At 41.8% G+C, this 18555-nt stretch overlaps 1 long non-coding RNA gene across 3 annotated transcripts in view; it reads right to left on the reverse strand.

Annotated features, from left to right (window-relative positions):
• Positions 1 to 18555, reverse strand: part of LOC105857806 (uncharacterized) — a 124829-nt gene that overhangs the window by 69947 nt on the left and 36327 nt on the right. For 2 of the 3 annotated variants that reach the window (XR_012912795.1, XR_012912794.1), the window contains exon 1: positions 13644 to 14709. The exons of the other annotated variant lie outside the window; for it this stretch is intronic. This is a non-coding gene — a long non-coding RNA (uncharacterized LOC105857806). Of the gene's footprint in view, positions 1 to 13643; positions 14710 to 18555 lie in introns of those variants that run through there. 3 annotated transcript variants of the gene reach the window in all.

Consider the following 18555-nt stretch of genomic DNA (forward strand, 5'->3'; position numbering starts at 1 on the left):
TACACATATAGACCATCCAATACGGCCCACAAAGCTCCTCAAAAAGCCACCTTCCCCTCACCATCAACCTTGCATTCCAGCCCTGGGCACACGTCCAACCCATACTATGCTACGTATTGTGTGGTGAATTGATAAGTGAGTCCCCTCTTCCCAAGGAAAGCAAAATGGCAAGTCAAGCATTTGAACCTGACCAAGAAGGACAGACCATCTGTAAGAATCTCGGACCCTCCACTCCTTCCCACCCTCCCCTCAACAGGATGTTTCTGCCTGAATTACATAAAAAATTGGACTTTGCCTGACCTCTGTGGACACAGCATAGAAAATTATTCCCATTCATAAGTGGAAATTTGCCCAGATTCTTATTGATATATCCTTTGTGCATTTTAAAGTCTTTTAACAAAAGACTTATGCTGTTCTTTAAAAGTGCCAGCTATCTAGAGAGCATATCTTAATTTGGAGTTCAAGGTTGATTTATATATTTCTAGGTGATCACAACTAAGATATGCTACAGCCACATTGATTTAATGGTTCCTACAAGGCTCCTTGCTGGGCGCAGTCTCCATGCATCTTTTCACTAGTCAAGTCAACATTCGTGTCTTTTTAAAAACACAGTAAATCTCTTTGATTGGGACTTGAGGCTGGAATCATTCAATTTGTGTTAAACTAAACTGCCTTATCTCTCTGTGTGCCAGGCTGTCCCCGGCGTGTCCAGAGCGGCATCCCAGCTCGGCCTGGGATGCCAGGGCATAAAAGCAGCAAACAGGAGCATTCAGACGGGGCAAGCAGGCTTTCTCGGGCTCTCCCACTACCCAGCTTCCAATGATAAGAGACAGGAAAATGCCATGTGATTATTACTCTATAAAAAAGAAGGCTGTTCCTCCTACATAGAGACAGACAGCAGCCTGCGCAAAGACCAATTAATTTCAAAGGGGAAGAGACAGCTGCACATATGTTGCCTATGAGTGATTTCAGGCATAGTCTCCCAAATGCCAAGAAAAATATTTCTGTTGGGAACTTTTTTTAAGAATAGCATTTTTCCTGCAGTTTTAATGCTCTTTTCTTTTATATTCATTCATCCCATCACCCAACATTTATCAAGCACCTACTACACGCAGGAATTTTCTCGCAAATGGATGCTTTCATTCATTCCCAATCATATATTCAGCGCTTGAACAACCAAGTATGGAACATCTCTTTCGTGGCAGGACCCTTGCAGGTGCTAGGCACTCAGAGAGCAAAGACACGATCCCCTGCTTGGAGGAGGTCAGTGGGTATGGGATCAAGTCAACTCCTGCTCACTGCCCAGCCTTGCCAAGAGCTATATCACTGTTGTCTCATTCAAAGATGAAGAAACTAAGGACTCAGAAATTTTAAGGCACTGTTCCAGGCCTTTCCAATTCCAATGTTGAAATTCTTTTCAGCTCACTATTGACTATAACATAAGAGGACGAAGAATGTGCTATAAGAGAGATACATAAAAAATAACATTCCAGTACCATCCTTTCCAGCCAAAGATGACAGCAATTTCTATTTTTCTTTGTGCACCTGCAGTTAAAAAAAAAATGAATGATGGGGAAAAGAGTTTGGCAATGCTTCAAAAAGGTTAACATAATTACCACATGACCCAGCAAGCCCACTCCTAGGACTATACCCAGAGAAATAAAAACATTTCTTTACACAAAAACAGGTACACAAATGTCCACAGCAGCATTATTTGTAATAGCCCCCAAAATGGACTCAGTTCAAATGCCAGTCAAATGATGTATATATAGATAAGTAAAATACGATATATCCATACAAAAGAATATTATTCAACCTTAAAAAGGAGTGAAGTACTGATGCATCCTACAACACAGATGAACATGAGCGAAGGAGGTCAGACACAAAGACCATGGATTATATGACTCCATTTATACAGAAGTCTGAGGCAGGCAAATCCACAGAGACAGGAAGTAGATTGGTGGCTGCCAACAGCAGGGAGGAGGAGTGACTGCTAGAGGTTACAAGATTTCTCTAGAAGGTGATGGAAATGCTCTGGAATTAGATAGTGGTGATGATTGTGCAATCTTATGAATAAACTAAAATAAAGTGGTGACTTTTATGATATGCAAATTATATCTCGATTTAAAAAGAGAGTGAGATGAATGGGCTGCGGTGAGTCAAGATGCCGGTGAGGATTCTGTGTCCCTCCGACCTCCCCTCGAGTCACGGTCCAGGAACAGCCTCACAGAAAGGTCCCTTTGCCACGGCCTGCTGCTTCCAGAGCTCACGGGGAGGAGCAGAGCTCACCCTGGGGGGACCCAGCATCCCTTACTCAGAGGTGTAGGGAGGGCAGCCCTCGGCTGAGTTTATAAGCAGGTGACACTTGTCTCTCCAGTTCCTAGCTTGTCTGCCCTTTTCCTGAGCTGGCCCTGGGCCAAGCATCAGAACCTTGGCTCAAGTCTCAGCCTAGCCAGTCACTTGCTTTTTGACTTCAGACAAGTCTCAGTGCTCTTGCAAATAGGCTAACTCTTCAGGCTTCTTGTCTTAAATTAATGAATGGGGAACTGGGGTTCATTCATAGTGATTTTTTTCTCCTCTCACAAAATGGCAGCTGTCTACTTAATCTTTGGTAATACTAAAGATCAAGCACATGACCACGCAATGTGGCCGTCAAGGCCATGGCCACTCAGTCTGTCTGTTGTAAGGTGGACCACTGCAGACCTAGAAACCTCCTGCCAAAGAGACGCACCTCCATCGGGGGCGCGCCCCGAGGCTGAGAAGCCTCCCACTGCCCTGGAAGGGCCGGCTGGGTGCTTCAATTCATTAAGCCATACATCTTCCGAGCTGGAAGGATCTTCCAGACCATTTAGTTCAGGCCCCTCATTTTATAAATGAGAAAGCTGAGCCCTGGCCACTTATGTTTCTTATCCCCAAGTCACAAGCTAATAGAGGCACAACCCCATTCTCTCCGCCTCCTGCCCAGGGCTTTTTTCAACCCAGCACACTGCTTCTGTAGAGTCTTCTCTCATTAGTAGAAATCCTACACCCAACCTGGCCAAAATACATTTCTCCTGACACCTGCATCAAGCCCAACCCTCTCTGAACCTGCTACAACCCAGACATGAAATTTCACTCAATTAGGGCTTATTTGCAGGTTTAAACAGAGTGCAACCCTAATTATATGAAAGACAAGAGAAAGCAAAAGGTATCAAGAGGGAAAGTAAATGCTGCACCTCAAATGCTTATCTTAGCCGTCTTTGCCCATGAAACCAACCATTCCTCACCAACACAGCATCTGTGTCAGAGGGAAGGTCATTTGTATATGCCATGACTATTAGAACTCTTGATTGACTTTCTCATAAGAGCAAATTCAGGCCAGGTTTAATGGCTAACACTTGTAATCCTAGCTCTCTGGGAGGCGGAGGTTGGGAGGATCACTCGAGGTCAGGAGTTCGAGTCCAGCCAGAGCAAGAGTGAGACCACCGTCTCTACTAAAAATAGAAAGAAATTAGCTGGACAACTAAAACTATATAGAAAAAATTAGCCAGGCTTGGTGGCACATGCTTGAGGTCCCAGCTACTTAGGAAGCTGAGGCAGAAGGATTGCTTGAGCCCAGGAGTTTGAGGTTGCTGTGAGCTAGGCTAACTCCATGGCACTCTAGCCTGGGCATCAGAATGAGACTCTATCTCAAAAAGAAAAAAAAAGAGCAAATCCAACTCAAAGTAGCTTATGAAAAGGGGCACACAGAGGTAGACTTTAGACAAGGTTTGATCAGGGCTTCAAAGATGTCACCAAAGATTCAGTGTCCCTTTCTTTGTCTCTTGACTCTACTCCTTCCAGATTGGCTCATGCTCACAGAGACTCGCCCCATTTCAGAACTTACACCCTCTTACCTTTAAGACCAGAGAAGTGTAAGCATCCTCTTTCCTGAGAGCCCCGACAAAAGAGAATTGAGTCTCAATAGCTCAGATTGGCACAATAGAGATTATTTTTCCCTCCTTCTATAGAATTATAGTCACATTTTCATTCTCTCTGTGATAATGAAGACTAATTAATAAAGGGCCATTAAACATGGAAGAGAATTCTGCCACCATTTGGCCTATCTTTATTAATAAAGGAATCACAATATCAGATTCCACCTTCTAAAGAAGGTCCAACCTTCTCACTCAGGTTGGACACCAAATACCCACTGAGGCAGGGAAAAAAGACTGATAGGAATACTCTACTAGGTCCATATACTATTTTCTTTAGACTAAGAGATTACTCTCTGGAGGCTTGCATTGCTAATTATAATACACAGTTTGAGACTTTGAAATCGATCCAGTATGTAAGCAGACTATAGCCTCCTGCTATCTGGGGTGATTCATCAAAACCAGAAAGTGTGCCGGACCACCCCCCACAACAGGGAACTGCTGGAAAGCATGTTATCTCTACAGAGGCATTTCATGTCAGCCAGCGTCAGCCACAGGCAAAAACGTGAAATAGGAAAGGTTGGATCTTCACTATTAGCAACATTGCTCACCCCAACCTCATTCTTGAGCAAAAATTTCTCTCCCTTTCAGTACCCTTGACCATGCCCATGACCCCGTTATTGCTCTCATGTTGTCCCCAGATGCCCAGAATTCCCCTCTTTGGAGACCTGGTCTTTCTTCTCCTGGAAACACTCCAACATCATTATAAACAGACATTAGGTGAGTACCTATAATGTGAAGGCATTTATGGGTGAGTTGGACATCTGTTACTTTATTGGCTACCCTATACCACATTCCCTGGGGCACTGCCTCTTCCCACCCATGCAGTTCTGCTGGGGCTGTCGATCAAAGAGAAACTCTTCTCTCAAATGGTGGACCTGTGAGTCGGGCTGGTCTATCAGAATAGATGACTATGTGATCCAAGTGAGGCCAATTGGAGTCCTTTTTAGGGACCTCTATGAAGATAGACAGATAGAGTTTCTCTTCTACTGCATGACCATATGTTGTAAGAACCACATAAGCCAGACACTGAAAGTATCTTTCTTTGAATGAAAACAACCCAGGAGAGAGGAGAATTGACAATGGGAGAATTATGGTCCTGATGGCATCATTTGAGTATTGAATTGAGCTGCATCTAAATTTTTATCCCTAGAGTTTTCATTTACTATTAAATGTTCTCCTTAGTCAGGTTAGCCCAAGTCATTTCTGTTGCTTGCAACCAAAGAATCTTCTTAATTGATAGAAAAGAATATCAAGAAGTATAAGGTATAAACACCGTGCTGTATAATCAATCAGCCGAAAAGGGCCATGGCCATATAACCCAAGTAAGAAAATCAAAAAGGCACTGCCCTTCACTCCCACCCAAGTTATCCTCTCTCTTGCAGGTCACTAACCTGGTTCCTGAGCACTCTGAGGGTTGACCTTAAAGTTGGCAAATAACATGTATACAAATAAAGGAATTTCTACAACAAGAACAAGATCTGACTAATGAAGGAAACAAATAATAAATGTTAGGAATTCAGAAAGAAGAGAGCTTATTTCTTCCTAGATAGCTCAGAAAGTACTCCAGGGAAAAGATAAGCACTGAAGTGGACAGTTGAGAGTTGAATTTCAATGGCAGTGAGGATGCATTTAAAGCAATAGAAGATACATTCACAAAGGCTCCTAGTTAAGAAAGCAAAGGGCTTATTGAAAATACTTTCACCAGCCCCTTTTCCAATCAAACTAGACCTCCTATCTCCCATTCCTGGGGGCCCTATTCTCTTTCCTCTGATCTGATAAACTAATCCTTGCTAAAGTGCAAATGGATTGATGAGTAGCCCCTTCTGAGTAACATATTTGCATTTTAATAGGGACCTTCTGGACATAGAGCCTTAAACCAAAGAAATGGCTGCAAATAGTGGTCATTTCTGCTACTATGATAAATTGGTAGGGGAGAAATTATAGGGCAGGTGAGTTTTCCCTCAAATAACTCTTTTTTTTTCATGTAGAACTGGTACTCATCTTGGGGTTCAGAGTTTAATAAAACTCAATTTGCCTGGTAAGCCATATTTCTCATGGGATATTAGCATTCACATACCAGCCATCCAAAGCATAGCTACCACGGTAAAGCTTCCTCACAAACCCATAGTATGTTTCTAAATGCTCTATCAATGTCAATTGATAACTTTATATGAGCCAGAGCTGTGCCCATACATACCATGGACTTGTCGTTCTTGCTGGACAGGATGAGAAAGCCCCTTAAATCCTATAAAGCATTATAATCTAAATGCTCTCAAGTTTGAGAAATCTTTGGAAGCAATGATTGAGTAATAAAGATAAAGGAAATCTTCCCAACTAAAAATAAAGTTACAATAGCCACAAGTCTTTTTACTTTAGGTTTGTTTTGATTTTATTAGTAACAATAGTAGCATTACTCTGGAAAGGATGTTCTATCCAGAAGCATAAAATAAGAAGTAACTATGGATCTATAATTTTCTTACTGTAGCTCGTATTTATCTCTTTTAAACACAGGTACCTGACATCAATCCAAAGTTAGACATTGATGTCACAGATACTGAATGGTCCACAAAATACACAGAACTGTCAGAGTCTATGTCACCCACGAAGTCATGTCATCCTAGCTTGTTGAATGGTCTTTTTAGAAGATCCAACTAAATGCAAAGTTTAAAGTACCAATTATTTTGCATCATTTCACTCATTACAATTCAGCTTGAAAAATATAAGGGAATATATACAAGGTTACTTTTGTAGGAATTCTATAAAGACTTCAAAACCAAAGGATATAATTAACTTTTACCATATCCACGTGATAGAAAAATTAGCCCTCTCCAGTAGTCTTTACTGGAACATTGATTAAAGTCAAGCCCAAATTGGCTGTTGTTGGTTCCAGTGTAGTACCTGCTATTATGTCAAGTATCCCTGGTCTCAATATGATGTCTTCAAAGAATTTTTCTTAATCTCCAGAAGAGCCGACGTAGACTTCTTCCTTTCTCTGGAGTTTAACATATGTACAATTTCAGACCAAACACATTTCTTTTTTTTAAAAAAAAAAACCCACATATCAAAATTGTGTACTGCATCTTAATGCTGTCTGTTCCCCAGTATGTAATTTGTTTGGGGTTTTTCTGTTGCTTTTTTGTTGTTGTTGCCTTACTTTGAATAAGTAAATTAACCAATGAATGCCTGAGGACACGCAGCACATGTTCAGGGCTTGTGACACAGGAGGGCATAAAAGCAAGGATGGTAATATCTGCTAATAGAACTTCCCATCCCAGGAGGGGGTTTTCATTTCTTTTGTTTGCACAATTTAAATAGGCAAAGCTACCCCTTTAAATGACACGAACCTTTTGTCCCTATGAGATTTCTGTTATCAGGCCACAGTCTGTCAGTTTGAAACCATTTCCTTCCCAATTAGCTTGCAGTTGGGTGGTGTGTCGTGCTGTTTTGCGGTTTCTCCACCTTCATCTGACCTTCAGCATCATCTGCAGTGCTCTCTGTTTAGCACCAAAAATCGCAGTCAATGCAGGGTGGCACCTGGTGTGTTTGCTCAAGAATTTTGTGCTTGAAACCTTATAGCTTGAGAGGATTTGGGGACTGTGATTTGTCTGCTGTTGAAGGTTTCTTCTGTGACCGGGATACTTTCTCTTCCTGAGACCGCAAGGAATAAAAAAATAAAATAAAAAAAATAAAAAAACACCCAGGAAATGCTCCCATACATTTAAGACATTAGCAGCAGTGCAGAGGAACACACCTTTATTAGCAGATTCTATCTCTTCAACCCTTATCTTGTTTTCACTGAGATTTCCAGCTATTTCCCCTTAAGCCAAATCCTCTCTGGCTGTTCCCGGCCCCTTCCTTCCTGTTCCAAAATGATTGCCTAGAGCAGTCCACCTAAACATTCTTTCTTACACTTTCCTTTCTCCTTACCTCCATCGCCCAATTATAAAACACAACTGAACAGCACAGAATGATAATGTAAGTAGGAAAAACAATCACCGAGTCCAGTGCAAAACGCCCAGTCTGTCCAAAAGAACCCCCGAGCGAACCCAAAATAAACCCCATTTCCCCAGCAACTCTGCAGTTGAAGGTAGAATCCTGCTAGAGCCCTGAACAGCAGCATCTGATAACAGCCAAGGGCATAATTAAGCAAACCTTTAAGTCAAAATAGAAAAGAGAGATCTGTTTCCAGGAATATATCAGGGTATCATTAAACTGCTGGCAGGAATGTAGGAAATATTAAAGGATCACATCATTTCTTTTTTAAAACAGTAAAATCTTTACCTTCTGGTTTTAAAAAAAAAAAAGTCTTCACCTCTAAACAAAATAGCTATTTTTGAAATTTCAAAAAGACATAATATCTTAGATTGTATTTGTTCCAGCCTCGTTGTTCTACAAGTGAGGAAACTGAGGCCCTCAAAATTTAAGGCATTCTCTCAAGATGAATGAAATGACCCAAGAGCGTAGTTTTGTGCACTTAAGTACAGAGGCCGGTTCTTCCAATCCCTAGCACATTTTTTTCCATACCATTTTGAGAAGTAACAATGGCAGAAATGAAAGGTCTAAGTCCTCAAAATTGTTTATTCTACATTTTATTTGGAGTCTTGCCTCTTTTGACATTTAAATCATCAACCTTATGCTGGGTGAAAACTATGAAAAAGAAGAGAAATTGCAATCTGGTCTAAGAAGTTCATCTGACAAAGAAGTAAAGCTAAGAAATGTCAAAGGGTTAAAGCTAAGCATCCAAGCTACACAAAGAAGCCCTAAGTGAGCTTATTGTACTAGAAGCATTAGCCTGAAAATCAGTACTGCCCTGGAGCACTTCCATCTGTCAATCAGAAAACATTAGGGCGGGTACTTAGAGAGCCAGCACCAGACCCAACAGCCAAGATGTTGAGTTTCCAAGTGAAATGTAAGAAATATCCACTGTAATTTGTACTAGAGAGATATCTATCACTCCATCCTAACTATTGTCATCGTTATCAAGCTCAATTTTCCACCTAGCCACCCACCAGAAAGGCAAAATTTGAAGACAGGCAACGCCAAACACTGGCAAGAGCATGGAGCGATGCCGTACATTATCAGTGGGACTGTAAAATGGTTTAACCACTTTGACAAGTTCTAACGGTTTCTTATAAAACTAAACATACATCCACCCTATGACCCAGCAATTCTACTCCCTGGCATTTACCCAAGAGAAACAAAGACATATATTCACAAAAAAGACTAGAACATGAATATTCATAATGGCTTTATTCATAAAATCCCCAAACTGGGAAAAGTCTATCAGTAGGAAAATGAATAAACAAACAATATTTATACAATGAAATACCAATCAGCAATACAGAGGATCAAACTACTGATACACACAAACAATATGGACAAATCTTAAGACATTATACTAAGTGGAATAAAATTCACACAACAGAGTCATTGGCAGAAAAATCGCAACAGTGGCTATCTGTTGAAGATGGTCTGGGAGAAGCAGAAATTGACTGCAAAGAGGTATGAAGGAACTTTTGGGATGTTGATATTTTACAGGGGTTTGGTTTAAAAACAAGATATGTAGTTTTGAAAACTCAGCAAATATGTACTCAAGACCTGTGCATTTCATTGCATAAGAACTGTAAACATGTATTGAACTTCAGTGATATATGTATGCATTATGAAGTATTCATGGGAGAGTGTATTGATGTCTATGATTTGCTTTGAAATGCATCCAAAAAAGATAGACTTATAGATGGATAGATAGACGGTAGAGATGATAGATGATAAAAGTAACAATAGAAAAGGAGCTTTCTTGGGGAATGATAATATTTTATAGGCGTTTGAGTATAGTATAGTAGTAAAATATTGATGACAGAATCTGTGTATTAATTATACAAGTGCTCACTATAAAATTATTTCGATTTTGTTGTTTGTATGAAAAGTTTTATAATCAAATGTGGGGAATAAATCTATTAAGATTTAGGACTGTGCACAAAATGTATTAGCTTACATGCATACGTACGTACAATATGTGTTAGCAAATACCTCTCTCCCCCTCCCTCGCCCACACATATTATCCTATTCTCTAGAAGTTTCTAATCCCAGCTCATTAATTTGAATTGTGAACATATCAGTAAGAACTTTCTCCACGAGTCCTTTCAGCATGTCTAGGTAGAAAAGGGTGGGCCCATGGCAAGTTTTTGCAGCTTGGGCTTGGATCCTGGATCTACTTCCTAGTAGAAGTTGTCTACTCTCTCTGAGCCTTACTCTCCCCGTCTCTAAAATGGTCATCCTCGCCCACCTCTGTGAGTCGGTATGAGTTGGTATGACCCATGTAAGGCACCGGCCAATCCGTAACCCCCACGACGTGCTCAGTATATAGACCTCTCTCTGTGATGCACACTCAGCAAACAGTGCTCAATTTGGTTTGAGAGCAGGTCAGCTTCAACATACCACACAGTTCTTCATTTAGGGAAAACTTTGCTTAAGAAATGCCCTATTTGGAAACACACTGTTTTAACATCCTAACTGCCTTCCAAGTTTTTCAAATAAAACAATCTGGAGGCCACGTGGGGCTCAGAGGAGACGGGGTGTGTTTGTGTGCTCTGTATATATTGCAGCACTATAGAAATCCAAGCCGGCAAAACACCACCACGAGCTGGGGGCAGTCAGGGCACTAGTGCTCCCTGTTGATTTTTGTAATTTCTCCAATTTTAAGCACGCAGGTATGCACATGCACACTGTCACCTTTACACTATCGGAAGCCCATATTGAAGGGCAGGCTAAACGCTGTTATCCATTTGCTCTCTTCTTCTCTCCTGAGGACCTCCCACCCCTCACCCCTACACAGAGCATAAGTACTTCATCAGCATTTCCTTGGCCGGCACAGGGACCCGACATGCTGAACAATAAGCGCTCTGTTTCTCACAGATGTGCTTGTGCCAATAAAAGAAAGAAGAAGAAAAAAAAGACTCTTGTACTATGCCAAGATTAAAGCCTTCTCCTTGTTTTATTTGAAGGCATATGTTTCAACATCATGAATTCTTAGAGGAAACTGTAATAAGGTAGTCAAAATTGCACTTAGTCATTATATACATCATACTTCTTGAGGAAGTATACCAAAAAAACATTGTCCCTGAGGATTCCGCTCCTGTCTCTTTCTGCAAAGCCAGAGCACCCCCAAACAAGAGGCAGTAACAGCATGAGATATTGGCAATCACAGACAAAGCCACCAGCACGCTCTGATTAACCTTCCTTGCCTGTTGAGAACATTCCCTTGGCAGTTTCATAAATAGTGCACATTGCTTTGGGACCACTGCCTCTGATTGAAAGATTTTAATTATGGGTTCAAAGGACAACCCATAATAAGGAAGTCTGAGAATTGAGAGCTAAGGTAACTCAGCGGTAGCCATCCAAATAGGATAACTTGCGAGCTGAATATAAATCTGCATGTTGCATGATAATATAGCTGGTTCTCCCTACAGGAGATTGTATAGATTATCTTCCCAGTACAAGGGTGGGCCTGATTAATATCCTCTGCTGAGGAACTGAACCATAGCAGGCATCGTGTCCCTTCGACTTGGCACCACCAATACCCAGCACAAGTCTAGGCATGTAGGAGGTCCTCCCTAAGTGTTGGTTGAACTAAGTTCTAAGGCTGCAGAGTGAAGGCAGAATGGTACAGTGTTAACACATACAAGCTTTGGAGCCTCTTACATTGAAATCCTGGCTCTGCTGCTTATGAGCTCTGCAACCTTAGACAAGCAATTCAACCTCTGTGTTCCTGTTTCCTCACCTGTTACATGGGAATAAAAATAGAACACCAACCGCATCGGGTTATGAGGATTGAATAAGTTAACAAGTGAACAACACGTAGAACAGTGCTTAACATATGGTAAGTGCTATATAGAGGTTAGCAACCATTTTTATATTATGGAAGCAGCTCACCAAGAGTGCAATTTGCATGAGATCTTCCTAGGAGAAAATGAGAAGAAAACTGTCAGATTCATCACTAGACAACTGAACACTAACCCTAAAAAGATCCCCACTTTGGGGGAAGGACAGAAAGGCAAATCCCAGTGTGCCCCTGTTGTGCTGGTGTCATCATTCATATGCTTCCACTCATTCTCCAAACTGTCGCAGTTTGGACGACAAATTATGTGAACACCCCACATGTGACCCACCCTCAGACACTGGTTCAGAGAGAGTGAAAAATTCAATTGATGTGACACCAAAAATTGCCCTTTACAGACCTAGCAGCTCTGGATCCATTCCGAGTATCTTGGGGGAGGCCACTATAAAGCAAAAAGAGCAAGACAAGACCCTTTGATCACCCAGGAGTTGTCATTAGTCGGTATGAGGAGAGACACCTTCCAGCTTCATGAAGGCTGGTCCTGGGTAGTGGTGCTTAGGAGAGGACCAGCCAGGAGGAAGGGCGACCACATGAGATGGGCCACAGCTGTGACCACAGGCAATGGCAGCAGCCAAGCAACCATACATAGGAGCGAGCTGAGGAAGATTATCAAGTGCTCCAACAATATCCTCTAGAAAGGGAAGGGCTTGGGGAATTTGGAGTCTTGGAGACCAAGGAACAATACTGGGACTAGCACCTGCATCTAGAATGTTGTAGGTAGGTAACACATTATCTTTCAGAAACATAAATCTGATTATTCTATCCTTGGCACTTGTAGCAAACCTCATCTGTCGACAAAACACCTGCTGGCTTCTAGAGGTAAGTGGTGAGAGTGTAGCCAGGGAGCAACGTGACTGTCTGGAATACTTCCCCTCCTTGTTCCTCACTATTTAAGGAGCCCATGGATTTGCAGGCTGATCCTGATGTTCACCCTGAGCCTGGTGATTATCATGTGACTCCCAGTCATGGATTTCATGGACCCCCAGCCTTTGATTTCTCCAGCCTGCACAGAGGGGGGCCCTCTGCCCCACAGCTCCACCAGTGGCCGGTGGACCCCACCCCAGCCCCTCAACTCCCCTGCTTAGGATTGATACTTTCAGAAGCCCCAACTACCGGTAGCACAGTGCCACAGAACAGGTACTTGGAAACCCTTGGATGAACGAAAGAATGTGTTTAGTGATGAGGCTTGTACCTAATTCCTGAGCCTCCTTCCACGCAGAGGGAGCCATGCCAGCCTTAACTCCCATCCCCTCTATACATTCTCTCCCACTCCTCACAGGCAAAGAAAGGCCAAATTATCTCATTGAAAGAGAATCAGAGGAAATAATTGGGTGATGCTGACTCAGCTCCTCCTTCTCTGCCATTTGCAGAGAGGATCTACCCTAGGAGGACACCAGTTTTTTTCCAGAGACACCTGTGTTGGGTGGGTAAGTCTGTCAGATTCCAGGTGTGAGGCTTTGCAAGTCCACATGCCCACAGAGTAAAGCCACAGGCTCTCAGATTTGCTTTATCCTATCCCCAGGCCCCCTCTTTTGTAGGCAAGGTGGGCAGAGAAATCCTCCAGCTTCCCCCTGTCCAGAAACATATATGTATCTTCAGAGTCCTTTTTCTTTATAACTTCATGGCAGCATGACCAAAAAATTTTCATTTTAAGGCATAAATTCATCTGGTCATTATCTTAATTATGTTCGTTCCGAAGCCAATAGAAGAACCAAGACCCAAAACTTGATTCTCTCTACTTTTATTTCTTGGCTAAGCCTCTGGACTAAGAACATGCCTTCCCTGTTTACCTTGTACAAAGGAGTATGGAGTGCTCCATCTAGATGTCCACAGGAAGAAGGAAGACACGAGGTAGGTGGTGCCCTGATGTTCGAGTCAACAGGGAAGAGTCTGCTGTGATCAGTGTGTGAAACAGGAAGGAAACCACCCAGCAAACTTGCGGCCACAACTCACCCTGCATGCTCCCATTTGGGAGTAGAATCGCGCTTCAAGAGGAAAGGTTGATCTTTTCTCTAAGGATCTCCACCTTCTCTAAGGATCACTTCTCCTGGAATGGTTCTAGAATTCATAAGACTCTTCCCTAGGGCAGCAGTTCTCAAAGTCTTTGGTCTCCTGGCTCCTTTACAGTCTTAATGATTGCTGAGAACCTGGTGCTAAAACGGTTGGAGACTGCTGCACTAGAGTCAGTGTCTATTTCTGCTGCAGTGTATCACTGATTTCTATAGCCTGAGAATCCTTGGCTTTCCACTTTCATTGAATATTTAGCTACATGAATAAAAGGTACTTATCCAAAGCAAGACAATTAGCCCCTACCTCAATTTTTTAAATGATGGCACCCACTGCTTCCTATTTATAGTGTGATTGCTGAGCTATCAGAAATGCTAGTGTGTCAACTCACTGCAGTGATTTTAATGCTTGCATGAGCCATGCCTCATTATCTGACGTTGAAGTGTGTGTGCTCATACAGCTTTCCATCCACTCATCCTTGACCTCTGGAAAAGAGGAACAAGTCGCTTTTTTTCCTCCTGTACCGGTTTATCCACATCCTGCTGGTATGCCACTCATGCATTTCCCTTTCCTTAGAGCCCTGAAGCTTTCATCTTGTAAAGAATCACTTAGGGGTGCTCTGCCCAGTCTCTGGCCTGGAAAGAGCTTTGAAACTCGTAGTAAGTTGCAAAGAGGCTAGGCACAGAGGTTTAGGCTACCCTAAGTCACCATTTCATGCTGCCAAGTGCAAAGCACTTTTTATCAGCTCTCCCCACCCCAACTTTAGAGAATATTATCAAACCCAAAGAAGCTCAGAGGCTCACCTTATCTCTCCACCGGGATCAAACCTTCTTCATTCTTGTTTGTATGTGAGATACGTACATTATGCATACTTGGGTGTAGACATAAGTGTACAAGTAGCCCACATCCTTTTTTGATTTATATTCTACCTATATGCACCAGTGCTGCACAGCCCCTGTGCCCCTAGGAAGTCCTTGGTAGCCGAGTCCAAGCCTCCAGGAGAGGAGCAGTGTCCCTGCAGCCCTGCACCACCCCCACGTGATGTCCCATCAGAAGGACATTCAAAGAAGAACATTAGCTGACAAGGCTCTTTGAAGAATTTTTTCCATTCCCTTAAGAGTATCTTCCCAAAGGGAGATTCAGATCACTGCCTTGGTTTGTTTAGTGCTTTAACTTTAGTTTGCAGCTACCCTTTTGCAGGAAATCAATCAACAAATATTTAATCAGCACCTACTATGTATCTATCACTCGGAGCCTCTCCGAGTGAGAAACAAGGGAGAGTAGACATAATCTTTGCCCTCAAGGAGAACGTGACCTACTTAGGAAGACAAAGCTAACACAAAACAATTAAATGCTACACTCTGTGGATCTAAATAAGGGGGAGAGTTGTAGGAAACTATACCCTAGAAGAGATAGAATTTGTCTTAGGACTTGAAAGATGTATGGGGTTTAAACAAGGAGAGGAGAGAGGTCACTAAAAGCAAAAGGAGATTGTATAACAAGAGGGACTCAGGAGACTGCACCAATTGGAAAGAAGGTAACACCTCAGGAAGTCTTGGGAAAGAGGGTGATTAGCAACCCGAGTGTGGAAAGTCAAAGACTTCAGTAAATTGAATGCAACCTTGACATTTTCTGTATTTCATCATTTTAGAGTTTTCTTCAGAGTCTTTCCTTGAAAAATAGGGCATATTATCACCAAGGTGTGATGGCTGAGATGTCTGGAATAATGTGAGATATACATTGCCTGAAATTCAGTTTATTGCTATGAACATTGCCCTTTTTTTCAAGTTTTTTAAAAAAGTATTATTAAAACAGTCAAACAGCAAACAGTAAAGACATTGATCTTAATGACTCTTTAGAGTGACTGTTTTTACTCTGGCTCCTCTGAGCCCCAGAATTCCAAAGTGGGGGCCCCAGGGGCTCCCCATGGGAGATGAGATGGAGATAAGCCCAGCGAGGGCCTGGCTGCCTGAGGCAACCCTGCTTTTAGCCACTTGTCATTGGGTTTCCATTTAGGATTTCCAAACATAAATAAATCCCTGGTGCAAAGAAGTTTTTGGTGACTAGTCATTCAGTCATTTGTTATGTCAAAGCATTTATGGACTTATTTGGGTTGATTCCTCCTTTTAAGGAGGCGCATACATACATAGACACACACACACCACTGTCATTACAACATGATTGATGGATTCATGAACTCATGCCCTTATTTCTCAATTTCTTGAAGGCCTACTACGTACCTAGCACTTACTGGTCAACATTCACATAAGGGATGAAGACAAACTGATGGTCTTTGGCCTTGAACTCCAGGATGAGGAAATGGATGTGAGGAAGCTGATTAATGACAATGACAGTGACCGTGACAGTTGTGACACCAACGCTGAGCACCTACCATGTGCCACGCATTGTGTACCAAATACATCATCAAATTCAACTTTTGCTACAATCTCATGAGATATTATTAAAACTAAGACTGGCTGAGGTTCAAGATATTTGCCCACAGCCATACAGCTAGCAAGTGGTGGAAACTGACTTGGAACGTCATATTCTCAGCCTCAAGGAGGAATGGACATTGCTTTACAAGGAAGACGTGCTACTAGAAACATTCAATTGTTCTTTAAATATTATTTTACACAGTGGATATTTTCTGAATATTTCTTTTACAAAATCTTTCAGATTTTTATAGGTTAAATAACCATTTTCTGGGCCCCTAAACAGGGAAGGATCCTCCTGCCGTATTTTCCCTTGCTTTGCCAGCTGATCCTACCCTCCTACTCCAAGTCCACAGCCAGCCAAACCCAAGGCAATAAATTAAAATAAGAAAAAGGAAACAAGACCTGAAGACCACTTTTAGAGAAAATAGGAACTACCAGACTCTAACACTGTATATTTTTCAAAACATACAACTATTAACTTCATCTCATAACACACACCCTATCACACTGTTAGTCCAGAATGCAAGCTCAGAAATCGCATTATTTGCTAACAGGATTTGGGTACTTGCTGTTGTCACACTGCAATAAAAAAAAATAAAGAGATGTCTAAATTATTCCCGGAAGATGGGATTTCTCACAAAATTGCCCAGTTGTGCCATAAGTTACCATTACTCTCATGGTCACTAAGAGCAAACACAGGCATACTTTGCAGAAGTCAGCACAATTACCTGGGCCCTAAGCGATGCCTTATTTGTTGGTTTCAGCAATGCATTATCAACAGAGGCAGGAGGAAGAAAGTGAAACTCTAGGGTGCCACCAAAATGTTCCCTTGGTAGCGTTATTTCCGTACACTATCATTTCCACCAGAGAGCTTTAACAACATTTACTTTTGTCCTATGAATCAGGTTGTAGGACATCAAAACAAAGTATATTATTAGTATAAAACAATATTAGCATAAACAGAAAGGGAATCAGGATATTTGGGGGATGGGAGAAAATAGTTCACATAATATGTGGCCCACTGATTTCAGCTGACTTCACTGTGCTGATAAACTGTGAAATTTCCATAATAATATAGGACACAGAAAGCAAACAACAATTTTATTTGATAGGTAAATTGCATCCTGATACTGAATATAAAATTCTACAGCATATTCAATGATATTTTCAAAGCATTGAAAATGCAGACATATGTTTTCATTTTTTAAATGCAGTTGTAATATAAATAATAAATCCACCACAATTTGGCTGGTCCAGGGACTGCCAGCATCATTAACTCAGAAACCCAGAGATACAAACGCTCTACTTATCCTGCTCTGCCCTCAGCCAGAAGTCTCCTAAAACTCTGTGGATGTTTATACATGCCCTCTGCTTCATCTACATTTCTGTCTTGCTTAAGGGTCTTCTGGGGTTCCCTATTGCTATTTGTATCACATTTTAACCAGTCATTGCTCTTTGATGCCCCTCTTTCTCCATGCCTGTATCCTTTTTTATTTCTTCCTACTTCTCTGCCCACTCTTTCTTTTTCTTTTTTTTTTTTTTTTTGAGACAGAGTCTCGCTTTGTTGCCCAGGCTAGAGTGACCACTCTTTCAATAACAAACCAAACCCATCTTCCCTCAGCTTCCCAGTGCTGTCCATTTTAGTAGATTGATTGAAAAATGGTCACGCTTCTCCCTTTCCTGGATCTATTGCCCTTTGAAATGTGACTTTGCAGCTCCTCTCATCAAGAGGGCTAGACCTGTAGTTTGTTTGGGCCAGTATGCATGCAATGGAAGTAAGAGAAGACTAGAGCACAACTAATCCTTAGGATGCCTTGTTTATTTCCACTTTCCCTTGAAACTCTGTCATTGTTGTGGGAATCAGTTCTTGTTAGCCTTCTAGAAGAGGAGAAACCACGTTGAGGAAAGTCAAGGTGCTCCAACAATCACCAACTCCAAGAAGACCCACATAGTCAACCCAAGGTTGCAACAGACACGTGACAAAATGAGATCAAAACCACCTAGCTGAGCTCAACCTACAGAAACACATGCTGTTGTATTAAGCCATTGAGTTTTAGCATGGTTTGTTACACAGCAAGAACAAATTGATACATCTATATTGTTGTAATTTCCTTTTACTTTCCTGCATTAATCACACCTGACAGAACACTATTTTTTTCAGGAATTTCAACAACTTTGGAAAATGACATTTACCAACCAAATTATGCTTACTATTAACTCCCATGCATGCACATGTGTGTAGAGGGGTAGTCACCAAGCT

This window comes from Microcebus murinus, chromosome 17 (genome assembly GCF_040939455.1).
Source record: "Microcebus murinus isolate Inina chromosome 17, M.murinus_Inina_mat1.0, whole genome shotgun sequence".
Classification (NCBI taxonomy): domain Eukaryota; kingdom Metazoa; phylum Chordata; class Mammalia; order Primates; family Cheirogaleidae; genus Microcebus; species Microcebus murinus.